The 18,489-nt window shown below is 31.1% G+C and overlaps 1 protein-coding gene across 6 annotated transcripts in view; it reads left to right on the plus strand.

Moving 5' to 3' along the window:
* The window catches only part of LOC138187586 (octopamine receptor beta-2R), a 190,735-nt gene that overhangs the window by 40,621 nt on the left and 131,625 nt on the right, over nucleotides 1-18,489 (plus strand). For all 6 annotated transcript variants that reach the window (XR_011175212.1, XR_011175213.1, XM_069128528.1 and 3 more), the window contains exon 2: nucleotides 17,617-17,681. The gene's annotated coding sequence lies outside the window, so the exon portion shown is untranslated. The remainder of the gene's footprint in view (nucleotides 1-17,616; nucleotides 17,682-18,489) is intronic.

Consider the following 18,489-nt stretch of genomic DNA (forward strand, 5'->3'; position numbering starts at 1 on the left):
ATTCTCACTGTGATAAGGAATCGCCTTATGTTACATGTTATGCTAATTCTATATGTTATTCGGCTGCATCCTATATATTTCTATATTTTTTTGCTACATTATTACCATTTTCTATATTGTCTATCTCCAGTCTAGATTTTTGAACCGGATTTAGTGACCGGATGTTATCCCGATGGTCACTCATGCTAAGGCGCTTGGAACTTCGCTATCTTATCGTTTTGTTTAGTCGGATTTCATCTGTGACATTCCCCCCTTCTTAGATTGAACTTGGTCCCTCAAGTTTACCTCAGAAGACTTTTGTGGAATCGGACTCGGCGTGGCTTGAAAATCACAGCTAATTCCTCTTCTTCTTCGAGGTGGTATGAGTTGGTCGGGATATAGATGTTGGATGTTGCGGCCGGGGTGCTTGGTGCTGGTGGGGATGTCGCATTGTGGCTGTTGATTACGGTTTCATTTCGGCAGCAAAATAAATTTATACGTAAACTATGCGGTATACATTTTTTGATGCATTTGAATACTCTTATCTTGTTTAATCCGTATATATCTAGCATGCCTAATGCTATGCACCCTAATATCTCGAGCCTGGTTAGCCCCCAATACTGTATATTTTTGATTCTATGTTCGAAATTAAGAGTTTCTATCTCGTCGCCTATTTTATCGATCGCGGTCTTATAGCCTTGTAAATTATCTATTATCTTTGGTGCTCGCTCGAGTTTGTCTAACAGATGAGTGAAGCTATCGTTTGTTTTGAGCGCTAGGATTTTAGTTTTGATTTCGTATTTGACTTCGTCTTTTTGTCTCGCCTATACGCATGTGTTCATCTTTGTACAGTATATCGAAGGAAGTTTTGGCTCTTATGATGGAGGGTTTGTCAAGTTTTTGAAAGGTATGTTTCGTTTGGCAAATTGTGTCTATTTCTATCGGGTTTGCCGGTATCGCACTGTAGCTAGTTCTGAGTGGTATAAAGCTAATGTCTTCAATCTTAAACACAGTTATTTGGCAATGTTCGATATGAGGTTTGAAGTTTATTATTTCGCTGTAACAATTGGTTCTCGAGTTTCTGTCATGGATTGGTGTTGTTTGTTTGCATATAGTGGTTCCGGCTCTATTCTTAAAAAGTTTGTCGAGATATTCGATATCAGTGTTCATAAATGAAAGTCCTGAAGTTAAATATATCTGATGTTGGACTACTGGAGCCAAAAATATTCTATTTCTCTTACTCGGGATAAGATATACCTGTAATATATTCCATTCCGTGTTAGAGACTAAAGGTACTATGATTTTAAAGAATATTTTATCACCTATTGTGAAGATTTTAAGATCACTGATGTCGAGTATAAACTGAAAATGTTCGGTTTTGTCAGAGATCGCGGTGTTGTACATCTGGTTGCCTATCGCTTTGGCGTAGTTTTTTTATAAATTCGTCGGGGCGAGTATTTGTGGGCTAATTATTCCCTGTTTGCCTAATATCATGACGTTAAGTATCTCGTCTAAGTGAAAGTGTAAAGTTTGCATCGCGGTGTCGAGTTTCATAATCATTTTAAGCATAAAGCTATCGATATTTGCCTGCTGTTGTTGTTTTAATACATCGTTATATGATTTCTCTAGGTGGTTTAGGTTTTCCGAGTTTACAATTTTCCTAATAAGTGTTGTTTGATTAGCTTATTACAGTCTTGATTTTATTGTTGTCATCGAACAGTTTGTCCATGTTTTCGTTTATGAGTGTAAGATCGTCATCGTCGAGAGTTCCGAATAGACTTTTCGATACGGAACCTATGATGTTGAGTAAACCTCGTTTGCTTCGGGTGTGTATTAACGTTTTCAAGTGTTTTGCGAGTTGTTTCAAGTTATTTATACGGTTTTGTAATCCGTCTAACTCTTCAGCGTATTCTTTGCTGATTGCGCGTGAGTTTATTGTCGATTTATACAGGGTGGTTGGTAACTGGTGGTACAAGCGGAAAGGGGGTGATTCTACGCGAAAAAAGAAGTCAAAAATATAGAATAATAATTTTTCGTTTAAGGCTTTGTTTTCGAGAAAATCAACTTTGAATTTTCGCTCGGTACGCGTGCACTTTATCACGTCTTGTTATAACGGATCTCACTATAGATCGTTGTCTCGATGGAAAAACTAAAAAAGAAAAAATTTTTATTCTATATTTTCGACATCTTTTTTCGCGTAGAATCACCCCCTTTCCGCTTGTACCACCAGTTACCAATCACCCTGTATATATATATATAACTATAATATAACTGTAAATATCATTATAACACATATAATATCAACTTTTATACTAAAAACAGGAAGAAAATAATAAAATATTTAAATGATGTTAGAATAACAAGTACTCCGACAATAGAGGTTCTATTGTATTATGATATGCAATTATATATTTTTATGGTTGTGATTATAATATATAATAAAATATGCATATATTTTATTAACTTATGGAAGAATATTCTTAACATTAGACAATTATATATATGCGTTTGTTCATAAAATCGTCCGACACTTTAAAGATTAATTAATCACGAATGAGATAAGCATTTTGTACAATAAATTTATACGTTCAATGTGATTAATTTCGTTGAATAATCACGAAAGCTTATTTTATGTTGGCGTACGAATATTTTCATAATCGTTATTTACTTACTGAAATTTCCAGTTTTCGATGTATTTACGGACGTAGCGAATTTGTTTCGCAATCGTGCATGATCTCCCCAATTTTATCCAGAATTGCTTGAAAATATTATTGTGAAAATTGTGAAATTTTTCAGGAATTCAATTTTTGCGTCGCATTAAAACCATCGAAATTCTTATGCGCTTTCGACGAATTTTACGATTTTCGCTAGTAATACACATGACAGCTAGTAAAATACATGAAATTATTTATTGCCCTATTTTAAAATTCTACTTGAAAAAGGTTGTGAATAGAACCTTTTACTATTTCTTCTGTGACACTACTCGCTAATTTTTATGATTGAACAGATTTGTTAAATGTCCGATTGTATGAATTACTAATCTATAATTATAATATAATGATCTATCAGCGTTATTTTGTATTGGGGGAACTATTTTTAAAAAATATGAGGGATCATCGAAATATGCATAAATGGTTATTGTATAGTTTAGATTAAACAAAATTCGATACATATATTATTTTAAAGACCCTTATTTGAATTTTATGTCTTTGCTTTTTAATATAGATATTATGTTCTTTATGAGAAAGTTTATAGGTTTTCAAAACATTTTATTCAATTCTTTGCAAGATCTTTAAGTCAGCATTTAATTTGTTGCTTTCACTTGAAACACGTGTATTGTAATCGAAGACTTGTTTATTATAAATTCAATTGAATTATTAAAATATTGTTGCATAACTTGTTTCATAAGAAATGACTTCGCACTATCTGTATCATTTAATTGGAGAACAAATACAAATGATTCACAGTAAATATCTTATAAAATGGTATACTATAACTTTGCACAATTTCCTTTAAAAACGAAAAATCATAACGTTTAAAAAATTATTTTTAGCATAGAAATTCTAAGATAGAGAATAGTTTTCGTAATATGCTTTGTTAAACATTATATTTTATGGCTTTTTATAAATGTTGTATTTTTACTTTTTTCGCCCTAAGTTATGATGGTTTGGTTATGCGCGATCACAAGAATGTAAATTAAATTTGAGATAAGTTATTTAATTTTAAATATGTAACTTTTATTTCAATTTGTATTTATATTTTTTACGGTAAATATTATGAATAATTTATAAGAATTATCGATTTTAGAATTCTTTAAATAGCGATTCTCAGAATATTTTTTCTTTAAAATAATTTATGCATTCAGTGTACTTTTCCATCATCGATGATTTTTTTCATATAACACACAATATAAAGATATATTATTCGGAAATAATCTAGCTTAATCCAAAACGAACCATTTGAAACTTGATAGCATGTTATAAACAATGTGAAATTCAATAAGATTCATTTAAAAATTGTATTTTTTGATGGGACTTGACGTATTCACATTTAACACGACACATATCATTTTAAAAAACCAGTCACGTTGTAAGAAAGAGTTATTGTGTGAGTGTGCAACCATGAAATTTATCATAATTACGACGTCTCGATGCAAAATAGGGTTCAATGAAGTACATGACATTCTTCGTTCATGACGGTAAAGACTTGATTACATAGGTTCTCCTTCGATGTTTCGAAATTATGTCTTTAGATGCATTTATATGTAACAAGCAAGTGCATGATTCTATTAATAGGAAAATTAAGCGTGACAACGTTACTAAGACTTAACAATACCAAAGCTAAGAAATCAAATTACCTTTATAAATCTTATATTCTCAGTTACGCTGCAAAGGTGGTGTAAAAAATAAACGGAAAACATTACTAACTCGTCCATTTCATAGATTGAATTTCACAGATAATCTTTTGATATTGTCTGAACTTTCTTTGACATTTTATTTAAGTATTTCGTTAAGTTTACCCTACATCTCATAATATTTGAAAGAGAAGAGCAATACTGAATATTTGAATACAATATACTCGTTTTAAAATACAATGAACGAAAAAGAGAATCTTTCCTGTAATTTCCATCACTATACTATAACTTAAGCAATTTAAATAAATAAAAAAATGTGTGTGTGTGTGTTTATTTATTTGTTGCACGAGATTTTCGGCTATTACAATTTCGAATGTAATAAAAAAATATACAAGTGGATTATATCTTCTTTTATATATATATATATATATATATATATATATATATATATATATATATTGGGTTGATATCTTTGACTTCTCATAAATCCAAGAAAATTCTTCTTATTTCCATTGCTTTTTGTATAAATTTGTGTAGCAGTATAACATCTTCTTTATTGATTTTGAGTGTGTAGATTATGTGTGCTCCTACATTTTCTTGCCCTAAAATTTTCATATATAGAACAGTTCTTTGTTAGGAATGTTCAATCGTTTCAGGTCTGTTTTTGTTGCATAGTTTACCAATGTCCTTTTGCATTTAATTGGAATATTTATTTCTGTATATCCTTTCGCTTTTATATAACAGAAGTCTTTATTCTTTTTGTACTCGCAATTGTACAAAAATGCAGTGAATCTACTTACGTCTTCCTGTACTAAGTTTATTATATGTATCTTTAATTAATATTACTATATATTATATATATACTACTATATAATATTATATAATATTTATTTAATATATTCCTTGATATAACAATATTTATTAATACCGTACTTATAATAATAAAATAAATTCAAAGTCGTACAGAGCATTCATTTGATTAATAATACAAGAGTCTGATAACTAACTTTAGTAAGTTTGTTCGCTTTTAATAAACGCATCGTCTTTTTATATCGAGCAATTCTTTTTTCAGACTATCCGGAATATTTAAAGATCGAATTTATTTTCAAATCACGACCAGCAGCAATTTTCGCGTGCGACTGCTGCCAAAATCGCATTAAAGTCCGGCCACAGCGTTCAGAGACACTCGTGTCATTATAATGATGCATGGCTGACGTCCAGAAACCTGGTTGCTCTACACCAACTTAAAATATGCTTCCACGATCTGTCAGATTTTTATTCTCTTAATCGCACGATTGAGTTTTGTTATAATTAAATTCCTTCAATATAAAAATACGTCAATGAACCAAAAAACATGTCTATTATATATTTAAAATTTGTGGTCGCAGCGCGTCAAATTTGGTGCGGATATACAAATTTATTCGTTATGATTCCATCGTGAAATGAAACTTATGTTTTCACATGAATTACACGCGTAAATTAATTTCCATGATTTACGTTTAGCAATTATTAGTTTAAATTTGGACAGTTCTGTTTTATGAACGTTTCAAAAAGGGACAGTGATTATAATGATAGACATTGTAACCTCTGCAAAATTAAATCCATAAATTTGCAATTACACTGCGTCTTATCTAGATTATAATTCGTCGGATAAGGGAAAGCAGATTTTTTTTCAAAGCGCCGTCCTCGAGATACAACACAAAGAACTGTTGTTAGCCATCACCGCTATCACAGTTTGTGACACGGCCATGGTATTTCGAGTCTCTTAGCGACTTGAATGAGAAAGCACTTGAAACTTAGAAAAGTCGCGTGCCACACACAGCCACAGTATAAATCCGAAGGGTCTTGACTGGCGTTAAGCACTGGCATCAATTGTCGGAATTTGGAGGGAATTTCCTAGAGTTTAGGGACCATTTTCGATGATTCCTGGAATCACTTCACGTTCGCTCCATGAAGGACGGATTTCTGGAAGAAAATCGTGAAGTTTCGCAGAGATGCTGATGGGCCGTTGTTTTTAGAGAAATAGGCCAATCAGTGGCCTTGAAGATTCTTGATCAGAGTTTGAGGCTAGGATGATTTCTGGAGAGGGCGAGGGTTACTGTGATGAGAGTTTAGTTGTGCCAGAGTAGAAAGAACTATTGTCAGAGAAGCGAAGAAACCATCACCAAGAGTAGAAACAAATAGTTCTCGCAAGTCAGAGTAGTATTCAGATACCAATCAATTCAGTAAAGCTCATTAAATTTCAAAGTTCAGTGAGTTCAGTCAGAAGGCCCAATTGACACAACGTTCCCAATAACGTAAATTGGGTAGTCCTTCGGGAAGAGGCAACACATATTGTGCAATGTTGAAGACCAGAAGAAATTGCTTAAAAATTTGTTGAGCAAAGCAGTTCTTTGGTTCAAACAAATGTAGTCCATTGGAGAAACCTTATACCACATATTAATAATATGAAATGATCGTAAAATGTTGTATTATCGTTATCATTAACATATAAGGAATGAAGTATGCCATGTTTGAAATCATATCGAAAAACAATATCTTCCTCGAAAAGAATGAATTGCATTCATTGGGGAAAGGATGGAAGACAAGCTTATTTCTTGTTTCATAATTGTAGAACCAACATAATAGAATATTTGATTACCCAAAAATTGAATTCCGGATACAAGAAAATGTAATTGTAACAGTTATGTAGTTAGTAATGTCCCTCTATTTTCAGTAAGTTGAACTATTGAGTATTTGAGCGAAAGCTCATAAGACTATTCAATCTTGCTATAGAAAAATTGAAAATTTTAGGATGATTTTATAGATGGTAAAATGAATTCAAATAAAATGTAAGATGATAAATTTAAATTTCTTAAGTAATTTTAAACATTCCTAAAATACTTCATCATAATCAAAAAGTATCAATATCTCAGAGAAGAAGAATTCTTAGGCCCATCTCCATATGACCTTTTTTCATCTTTAGGAACAACAGAATGTGGGACCAAAGTTTGATCACTTATTTGCTTGCCACTCTGTATAATAAAATAAAATCTCTGCCTGAGTCCTACTTTTAAAATTATTTTCACAAGAATATGAAATATAGGAAGTAAGCTAATTGAAATAAGAATATAAAAATTCAGTTTAGTTATAGGTATTGGAGAAAAAAAATGTTTTTTCATGTAAAAGTAAATCTACAATTAGTATATTTCTCCAGATGAGGCTTTACTTTCAAGAAAATCGATTTTGAATATTCGTCAAATAAGCACGTATTTAAATAACAATAACCTTCATGCACATATTTAATCTTTCTCTTTGACAAATTTGGCTAGTGGACACTATTTCTAATTGTATTTACAAACAATGCGAATCAAAGCGTGGTACGATTTTCAAGAATTCAGTAGTTTCAATAATTTATTCGCTTTAATAATTTACAAAATGCTGAAAATGTCGGCCCTGATGTCGCAGACAGATTTTTGCTGGACGAATAATTGATGTACTTAAATTCTTCGCTTCCTCGAGTGCCCGTATCCATTAATTTATGATAATTTTGAGTATTTTTAGCCTGAACTATTTCTGTGCTGTAGGAAGAATGAATAAGACAGTAATACCACGCTTCTTTATTTCACTGAACACGAATCTATTTTCGACATCAAGGGTGATGTTTTCAATACTCTGTAAATTATTCGAGCAATTCGATTCTATATGTATTTATGCAACCTTAGAAAATAAGAAGAGAGAAAGATAAAATGATAGAAATTATTACATTATTAAAAATTGTACCAAATTCATGCTGACATTGTCTATAAACAAATACATTCCAGTTTCATAATTTCATTCAATTTTGTAGAAAATTTGAAGAAATGACCTGAAAAATTATCAGGAATATATTACAAAATTATTATTTCATTTTATATATTGAGTTGCAAAAATCCACAGATATTTTGTATTCTAATACAAAATTCATTAGTTAAATAAAGTTCTTCTGAATAATAAAATTAAATTCTTTTCTATATCTATTTATTTTTCTCTGCATCACATTTATATATACCATCATTATTTTTACTATTTTCTAATTCCATGCAATATGTCAATCCTTAGCAGAATTTTCGGAATATTCTAACTAATTCATCTAAAATCTTCTCAATGCAAAGCATTATGTGTCAATACACAAATATTAATCCATTACCAATCTATAACTTTTTATGTATGTAAATGGCTTTTAAAAAATTTTGAAGTCGTACTCTTATATGAACAGAATTTTCGAATTAATCGTTTCCCTGAAGATCTTGGTCAATTATTACATTTTAACATTGTAATATAATAATGAGATAGATACAGGTGATAATTAGATTTAATCAATGCAATTTTGTGTACAATGTTTCGCTCTCTCCAATCACAATTATAATTTATGACAATTATATACTCCCCTCGATCCCAACCCAACCCTCGACTACTTTCCTCCTCGCAACCACATTCAGGAACTGATAAGTTCACTCACTGTACATTCATGCAACATTTATTTATTAAATCAGTAATCTATGCTTACATTGTTCACTCTTACAAATACTTATTATTAAATATCATAAGTAACATTTGTTAATATATATGAACGAAATTTTTCAAATATACGAAATTTATTTCAAATCAAACTCTTTAATCCAATTTGGATGTTATTCTTTAAGCAACTATATATAGTTAGTAGATATCGATGGAAACAATAGTTAATATCAATTAGTATAAATGAAAAAGCAATACTTAAAAATGAATGCAAATTACTCCTGTAGGAAAATCTAAGTTAAATGGATCGTGATGTTAAAGCAACTAAAATACGTGTTTCTATATGCATTCTAAAAATTCATATGAATTTACTGAAATGTCAGTTACTCATTACAGACGAATATGTAACTTGCGTGACGCAGATTGTTTCAGATTAAATTTTATTAAGTATTTTATTTCAATTATGATTGGAAGTAAGGAATGGACTATAGAAAAAGTATTGTTAAATTATAATTTTGAACAAAAACTTACAAAAATATCAAGATTTTGATGTCGATGCATCAGGCGTTTAAATACTTGTGCACTGTACCGTCTGTCCTTCAGTAGCAGTACAGTATACAGTAAACAATAATTTTTTTAAGTCGTGGGCGCATATGACAACATTTTATTCCGTATTTTTAATTTACTCTTATATAAAGAATTATTTTATTTCTTGTTGTGCCACAATTTGAGAACCATTTAAGTTAAATCATAAAGTGTCAGAAAATTAATGATATAAAGTAAACGAAAATGCGTAGAGAAATTTCTTTGATAAATCCTGAGTTCCGTTTGACGTAATATTTCAACTATTTCATTTCAGTAAAATCACAAGCTTGTTGATGATCGTAGCTTTGAATATTACATGAAAGAGTGGTGTCTGAAGTGATGGAAAGAGTCTCTGAGGAATCATGCAGGCTAAGTTGGCTCCATCGTTCGGAATGGAGAATTTTGTAGGAAATGGAAACTGGAGAAGTATTTGTTCAAAGGATACATGTTGAAAAGAAGGGCATTAAATAACGTAAAAATCGAAAACGAATGGTAAAAGCGATAGAAAATCTGATGGAAATAAAACCTTCTCTTCAAATTTTAGAGTTTAGAGTATGATAAATAGAATATTTTGCTAAAATATTTATTATATATTTCAAAAAGAATAGTAAATATCATTATATTATTTATAAGGTACCTATCTATCTAGTATTATGAATTATTATTTATGTTTCTGTTATAGAAATTATTTAATACCTTTACTCAGCTTTTACAAGACTTCAAAAAACATATTTTTGTCATCAATTTTGAAAATATGAATCTTTCTAAATATCTTAATTTAATAATTTTGAATAATTCAATGTTTTCTAAAATTTCTAATGCAATGGCTACATAAACCTTTATTTCGAAGATTGAATTACATTAGCGAAGCAATTATTGTAGAAAATGTATGTCTCATAAGCAAGTTTATTTTTTCCTTCTTCTGAGAACACGTTTCTCAATTTTCTTCTCTCTCGTGATCTTCCCTCTCTTACCTGTTCATAAATTTTTGCCGCTGTTCTTATTGAATTTCTTATTCAAATAAATGCTTATTTAAATTGGTTAATAAGTGAATAATCGCTGTTTTTCAGAGAACTGATTCTCCTGTAGAATTGTATTTTTTATTCATTCTGATTCATTTTTTCAAGATTTCAAGAAACATATTCACTGAAATTTCTTGCGATGATTTTTAACAAGTTGCTGAATATACTAAATGGAGAAGTTTGAAAAGCAGCACATATATACATTGAGGAAAATATCATTTAATAGTGTCTGAATAATTCTTCATCAGTTGCTTAACCTTTTTTAATGTACACACACATCTGTACACGTATCAAAAAAGTCTATAATTTATTTATTAGCAGAATCAAATTTTTATCGGAGTTATTTAAGTAGTTAAAAACCACAATTGATGGGCTCCTTCAAATTTCAAATAACTGCTTGAATTGTGATAAGTTTGGAAATTAAAGACAATTTTTCAAAAACTTTTAAAACTTATTGTCTAATAGGTAAATATATATAATTGTCCAGGGAAACCTTTAATTACATCCTTTTATCTTTCAGTGTCCATAGTCTTTTACTTTCTAATACCTATTTTTTTTATAATAGAATTGAATCTTTAGGGAGACATACCGTTGTAAAATAAAATACGTTCAGATAATAATACGTTTGAATAGCAGAGATAAAATCGTATTAGGACAATAGGAGCACGGATAATGGAATTTCTGCTATAGCTGGAAAAAGTTGTATGGTAAACGAAAATCAATTTTCTACGGAAGAGAGGATCTCGGAGAGTAGTTCTGGAAATTATGAGGAAAAAGTGTTAATGTTTTGAGTATTCTCAATTAGAAACCATGAGATTGGAAAATTCGAAGATCAACATGTCTAAATACGAAACTTTAAAATTTAAATTTCAATATTTTTAGTTTACAGTTACAATTTGAAAATTTTGGAACTCGGTAGATTTTTATTCCTGACCATTGTTTTTTCACAATTAAAGGTCAGTGCATTAAACTATTTCTTACACTATTTACTACATTTATTACTTACGCATAGGTCTGCGATAAATACGTAGACGTTGAGTGTATTTTATAGACAAATAATTAAATTACTTTGAAATTTACAATTATTTTATAAATATAAAAAAAAAACATTTTCTTAAGAACTGCTGTAGTTAAAAATACAAATGTAAGTGATGTGAAGAAATTAGAGCTAAAACGATGTGTTCTACTCGATTCACCATTTCATCTAATGGAAATCATCGTATTTGTGTTCCCCATTTTTAAATTGAGCAAAAAGAATGAAAGAGACAAGCAATTGAAGTCTGTATAGATCGAATATTGTACAAATACAGCGAATGAAATTTTATTTTTTGTAATAAAAACCGTATGATGTGAACTTTATTCATTTGAATATATGAAGTCAGTATGTACATATTAAACTTGATTTTATCCATTTATTCCATAAATTAGTATTATTCTATAGACTAGTTTTTTTAATTCAACATCTCTGTTGACAGATGGGCACTTCAATGTTACGGAAAGTAATCATCAAATAGCCGCTGTATATTTTGAATTATTCATTCATATATGTATAGAAATTTCGTAATGTTTGGTATATATTACACATAGTATATTCAGAAAAATTATCCGTAAGTATTCGAATATTTTCGTAATAGTATTATCAACAAACTGCGGACTTCGTGCAAATTCGTATTTTTATACAGCTAATTACAGAAACGAAATGTATTTCATTCACTGAATATTATAATAAGTTCTATACTTTTGATATTTTTTGTAGTTTTGTAGTTTTGTAGTATGTTACGTGCAGTTTGTGCACTTTTGCAATTTTAAATTTCCTACAAATGTATAAAAATCGAAAAATTATATTTATATTTTCGTCTATCTCACCAATGATCCTTTGTTTCTTCTATTTCAAATTTTCGGCATTTAAAGGTTATTAGTGGTTGTTTTACATTATTAGTACGTAACATGTTATATTATATTAGGTAGAAAGTACAATAATTTTCAGGAACGCCAACATTTTTTTTAGAGTAGTTCTCTTTTTGTAAAATATCCAATGAATTGGACGAAAGAAAAGTCTTATGTTCGTTTAGTTCCATATTTATTACAGTTTACAAAGATGATTTCATTTCTTTTCCTCATTCCAACGATGAGTAATAACAGCGGTTTATTTCTAGAAAATAATATTTGAAAATACTAAGGATTTCTTAGCAAGCAAAACTTACAGATGATAACTAAGAGTATGGCCTATTACCTGGAAACAGCTGCTCGAATGCCAAAAGTAAAAGCACAGAAATGACGAAAGGTGTACCAACTGACGGAACGCGTAATGGATTCCGGTAATTAATTTGAACATCGTGTGTCAGGTACTGGAATGCCAGATAGGCTATTAACAATGGCGCACAGTGCCGGCTCGTCCATGATTGAAGAGCGATTCTCGATGTTAGAACTGCACGGTGCATTTCGGTAGACAAGAGGATTTTATTCGACGTTGCATTGGAAACATGAATGTGAAATAGAATTGAAACGGGAGTTTCAATACAAAAACATTAAAAATGTTTGGTAGTTTCTTTCATAATGCTGCTAATAGGCATAGTTTTTTATTTGAATTTAGACGGAAGTCATTAACTTTGTTGTGATTTTCGAATTTTCATATTTCAATTTTTATGTTAGTTCATATATTAGCAAACATAAAAAACTTGATCAGTCATATCCTAATCATCTGTTCTGTGTATAGTTTGACAAAAGTACGACATCAAATTCACTAAATATAAACAAAAGGACTCCTGTAATAAAGTTGTAGTCTTCCTATAGGATGTTAATTTTTACTACCTAGTATAGATACGTGTTTGTCGTATTGATATCCTGATCATGGACACGAACAACGTTGAAAGATGTATGTATCTTATATCTCTAATTAGAGAAAAAATGATTTCGTTTATTTTGCGATATTGCGATATTTCACGAAATCGAATTGCAAAATCATTGCCATCACAGTACTAACAGCAATTTTATCATACTTTGCTCAAATTTGAGATACTCTTTAATGTTGCAAAAATGTAACCGAATCGAAAATGATCGAATGAACGTAACAGGATTAAGAAACGAAGATTTACAAGGTAAATCATTCTATCTATGTATTTGAATAATTTCTAAATTATGTGTTGATTGATAAATTTTACACAAAAATTGCAGCATCTCGGGGAAAATACAATGCAATATAACCTAATGAAAACCTACATACATTTATATACCTTTAAATTAGATAAATCATAACAAAGACGTTAGATCTAGTAATCCTTTTAGCATCAAATTTCGTATTCATTGAATTGTCACATACGTTTAAAAAGACAACAATCTATTATATTTTTATAAAGGAAAAATAAAAGAAAACAAAATGCAATGTCAGAAAAGACATTCTGTTATACCTAAAAGAAATCGTAGGAAGAAGATAAATTTAATATTACATGAAACCATATCAATACATTGCACTAATATGTTAATGTCTTCTAGGCATGTGGATTTCTTTTGTAGGTATCAATAACGGTTTACAATATTTTTGGTGCAGATGAAGATCATGGAATTATTAACATGGAATTAAAAAAAATGTACTAACAATTATTCGTCCTCAATTGCCTAATATCAGCAAAGGCTTCGTGTTTCACGAAGATTTTGTTGGTATTGTGTTATTTATAATTAAAAAGCTATTTTTTCATTAAAAACACAAAATTTGAGGGTAGTAAACATTTTCACCTTTTCGCAATGTGAGTGGTATGTTATTATATACTTCGGATTTACATTAGGATTAGGGTTAGTGGCGTTTAAAGAATCTTCACTGGAATTAGTCATTCGGTGTGGTACAACAAAGATAGAGTTTATTGGCACAAACAGAAATATTACAATGGGCAATGGTCTCAGGTTCGAAGACGAATCCGCGGTCAGCGGGACAGCGAATTTGACTTTCCGTCAAATTCTAAGTTGGACTTTATGTTAAAACGTGGAGTAATCACTGCTCGTAGAACGTTAATTAATTCGTTCCTTAATTCGTCGATGAGATCATACGAGAGAGTACGTCTCCGTCACGGTGACGTTAGGGTCAATTAACCGTATTTCTAACTGGCCCATACTTACGCGAATACGTGGGAAACCCGTAATGAATGAATTTTTGAATTTTTCGAGAATAGAGATTAATCGACTTTTATCGTTACCAATTACATCAGTGTCATTAATATTGATCTCGTCTTCCGCGGTTTTACTACAGGCATTAACTATCTTTGCTTTACAAATAACGAGGCTATTTTGTGTAATATTTACGTCAAAACCTTGGCTTAAAATTTCGCCACCAATCATGATATCGTATTTTAAGTAACTATCAACAAGGATATGAAAAGTTATCTCCAATGTAAAACCATTAATACGTACAGTGGACAAAACCTGAGATGTACTTTTAATACAAATATTTCCTATTCCTCGCATTACTACTATATTAGTCGTTCTCTTGCCAGAAAATTTCGAGGCTACAAATTCTTTAATTAATATAATAATTTAATTATTAATTTCGGATAATTTAATTCTTTAATTTCTTTAATTAGCATTCGGCTCCAGAATCGAAGTAAAATGGGAACGACTCACTCAGATGACTCAATTTACCAGTTGGAGCTACCACCACGCAGGAGTCGGCTCGACGTTCGTTATTAGAATTATATTTTCTTTTCCATCTTAACGGGAAATTTGGCGCAGTATGTCTCTTCTCCTGGCATTTGAAGCAGGATACTGTCGGCGATGTGGCTGGTCGGTTTACTTCTGGGTTCATATGTCCTGCTGCGGCTCCAATTTTATTTTTTTGCGGCACTCCGATGTTTTGTGTTCGTGGATGCCACTTCGGTAGCACTTAATCCGATGGTCTGATGGCCTGCTTCGTTTGGCTTCAGGGCCCGCTGATGGATTCTCCGACGAAGACGCCAGCCTCTTCCTCGCCTAAGAGAGAGCACCCATTTCAGTTAGGAATTGGTCCTGGGTCCTGATGTCACTCATAAGTGCTCATGGTCACTCGTTGGTCATGTGAAGTCAGTCGAAAAAGGACACAGGCGTTGACTACTTCAGTCATAGTTAAATCTTCCCACCTCGCCTGCAGGAAGGAACGAAGACGAATACCGAAAGCTCCCGTGGTTTCATCCTTTAGTGGTGGTTCATTAAGCATCTTGCCAAAATCTCACCAAAATGCGCGAGAAAAAGTTCCTTAAATCTTGACCAAGTAAGGCCTTCCCGAACCGATATTTGCGTAAGCCAATGTGCTGCAGTACCCTCTAGAGCACGACATATAGTGGTGAATAACTCGCCGTCTTGTACAGACCTCCCCTCCAGGAGTAGACTGACAGTTGCGCACCATACAGCCGGATCGGCATCCGCGATTTCGGGATTAAAACGCGGTAGCTATAATTCTTTAGGTTCCACACTCGATTTTTGCTCTCTCGGTTGAGTTAACTCGCGCACAATGGTCATGAGCTGTTGCGTTCTTACCATCAGCCCTGATCCCACTTCTGATGTCGGGTACACATTATGATTAGGGTTAGGGGCGTGAAACGACTCTTCATTTGGATTATACATTGTTGTTATGCAATAGAGAATGTATTGACTAGTGCAAATATGATTATTACAGAATTTGACAAGTAATCGTGGTAATTAGATACTCGAAAAGCTAATGACAATGATCCTAGATAAAATAACGAATTTGCGGTCAATGGGATAACAGAATGCGCTTTCTTCCAAAGCCCAAGTTGTACTCGACTTGCTTGTCTACGGTACAAGTATTACTAAAGTAACTCTTTGTTAAGACGTGGAATATCCACCGAGCGTAAAGACGCTAAGTAACTCGCTAATACGACCTCACGAGAGAATGACTTTCCGCCACAATGATGCTGCAGAGGAAAACTATGATGGGGTGTGTCCAAGGACACGAGATCATCGGATTCGTCGAGTAAAATCTTCGTTCGGAAAGTGAGGGAAATTGACGTTGCTGTTAATTGGTCAATTTCCATGTTGGTAGTTAGAGAAAGATGCTAGCCGCCCTTCAGGGAATGTTGCTAGCGGGAAGCGTCGTCCGTGAGAAAAATAGATTTCCCCTATCTTCCCGTAGTTGGGACAAAGACTTTGTTTGAAGGACTTTAGTTAACTAAATCTCAAGATTTGTAATGGGTTCTCAGGTTAGCTGAACATGTACTGTGAATACCCGAAGAATAGGGTCTGCGTGTGGCGAGCCACGAGACAGAAACTGTTGGAATGTATACTGTCGAGTGCCGCTACAACTATTTCTTTTTAAGGAGAGCTATACTATTATTCCATACCTTTGTTAGACAAAACGTTCATCCCTTGACCGCGGCTACATTCGGCGACTGGTTGTCGCCTCGAGTCCAAGCTCATTATCACAAATCTCGAACAATTATGATCGAGTTAAGTTATAGAGGCTAAAATATTGGGGGTTTTCTGAAGAATTCCAAAGGAAGGGCCCCGGGGTCCTTTCATCTCCGACACATAGATTTATTTGAAAAATTTGTTTTATTATATATCATATACTATTATTATTGACACCTCCAATAATACATATGTTGCTCTATGCGACAAAATCGTAGAACAGCACATAAGGTATAAAAGTAAAGAAATTACAGGAAAATAACACGAAAATTAGCAAAATTACATAGGAAATTTCAAAAAATTTTCCCAAACTTAATATTATACAAGAATAAATAGCTTTGATTCACACATAATGAATACAACACAAAAATATCTGATAGTTCCAACAATATTTCCCTAGTATATTAAATTTATTGATTTATAGGATGGCTAGATTTTAATACAGAACAGATAGAATCTTTCACTTTATTTTAATTATAATAAACAATAATGAAAAGAATACATGGATGGAATAGTTTTCTTCCATATTATATTTCATAATGAAAACAGAATATTATAATGTTTATAGTATTTCATTAGAATTCTTAGCGTTAATTAATTCTTCATTTCGATAATTATTCGAATTAACATTATTCTTTAATTCTTTTATTCTATATCACATATATTTATTAAATAATAAATATTTGTTCAAATCGAATATGCCATATAATGACGGAAATTTTTCGATAATTATATAAAATGCTAAATTACTTCTCAATCGGATAATAATATTTGGTTTAATATTTTTTATTGTTTTTTTATTTTCAGGTACTATGTGGATACTCAGGTGATAGATCGGATAGTGGGTGGATAATAACCATTCTACAGCTTTAGTAAGTTAATCAATTCGTTAAATGATTAAAAATATTTTCTCACAAAAACAAATATGCATAATAGTTTCTAAATATGAAACTTTATACATTTTTATTCCATGAAAAAATTGCTGCTATGTTTTTCTTATTCTTGCATATCTTACTTTGTTAGAGTTATTAAAAGTTTTATTATTTGAATTATTAAAAATACAAGAATAATAAAATAATAAAATATATAAAAGATAACGTAACCTCGATAAATAGTATTCAGACGAGGAAGATATATGTCGTACGTACTATTATGCGAGTTCATTGTCTCAACATAAGCATATGTAAATTATCTCGTAGAAATTACGATTACGACGAGGTAGCATAACATAAATTGCGACAAATCATTGGAAATCTTGTATTAATTTTGTTTAAAGCTTTTGAATCTTGAGATAAAGTTTAAGAAACTTATTTTCGGAAAAAAGCATCAAAAATTTTTAAAAATTTGATAACTTAGTAAATTGTAGTGCGTTAAATTTTATATACAAAAGGCGATTTAAAATTTATTGTATATTATTCGAAAATATTTTATTTGACAAGAGTAAATTAAAATTCGAAAAATATGTTTAAAAATATTCTCGAGAATATTGATTACTAATATAGTGAAATGTTAAAAAAAAAAATTTAATAAATTGAGGTGAATTATGTTTCGAAAAAGCAAAATAAACAAGAATAAAAAGATGAATAGAATTAGGTACAAAGTACAAAAGAATTAACAATATTATATTAAAAGTCGAATGGTTAAATATGAAAATAAAGAATTAATAATATTGCCAGTAAA

The sequence above is a fragment of the Bombus flavifrons genome, chromosome 15 (genome assembly GCF_040668555.2).
Source record: "Bombus flavifrons isolate JBK064 chromosome 15, iyBomFlav1_principal, whole genome shotgun sequence".
NCBI lineage: Eukaryota > Metazoa > Arthropoda > Insecta > Hymenoptera > Apidae > Bombus > Bombus flavifrons.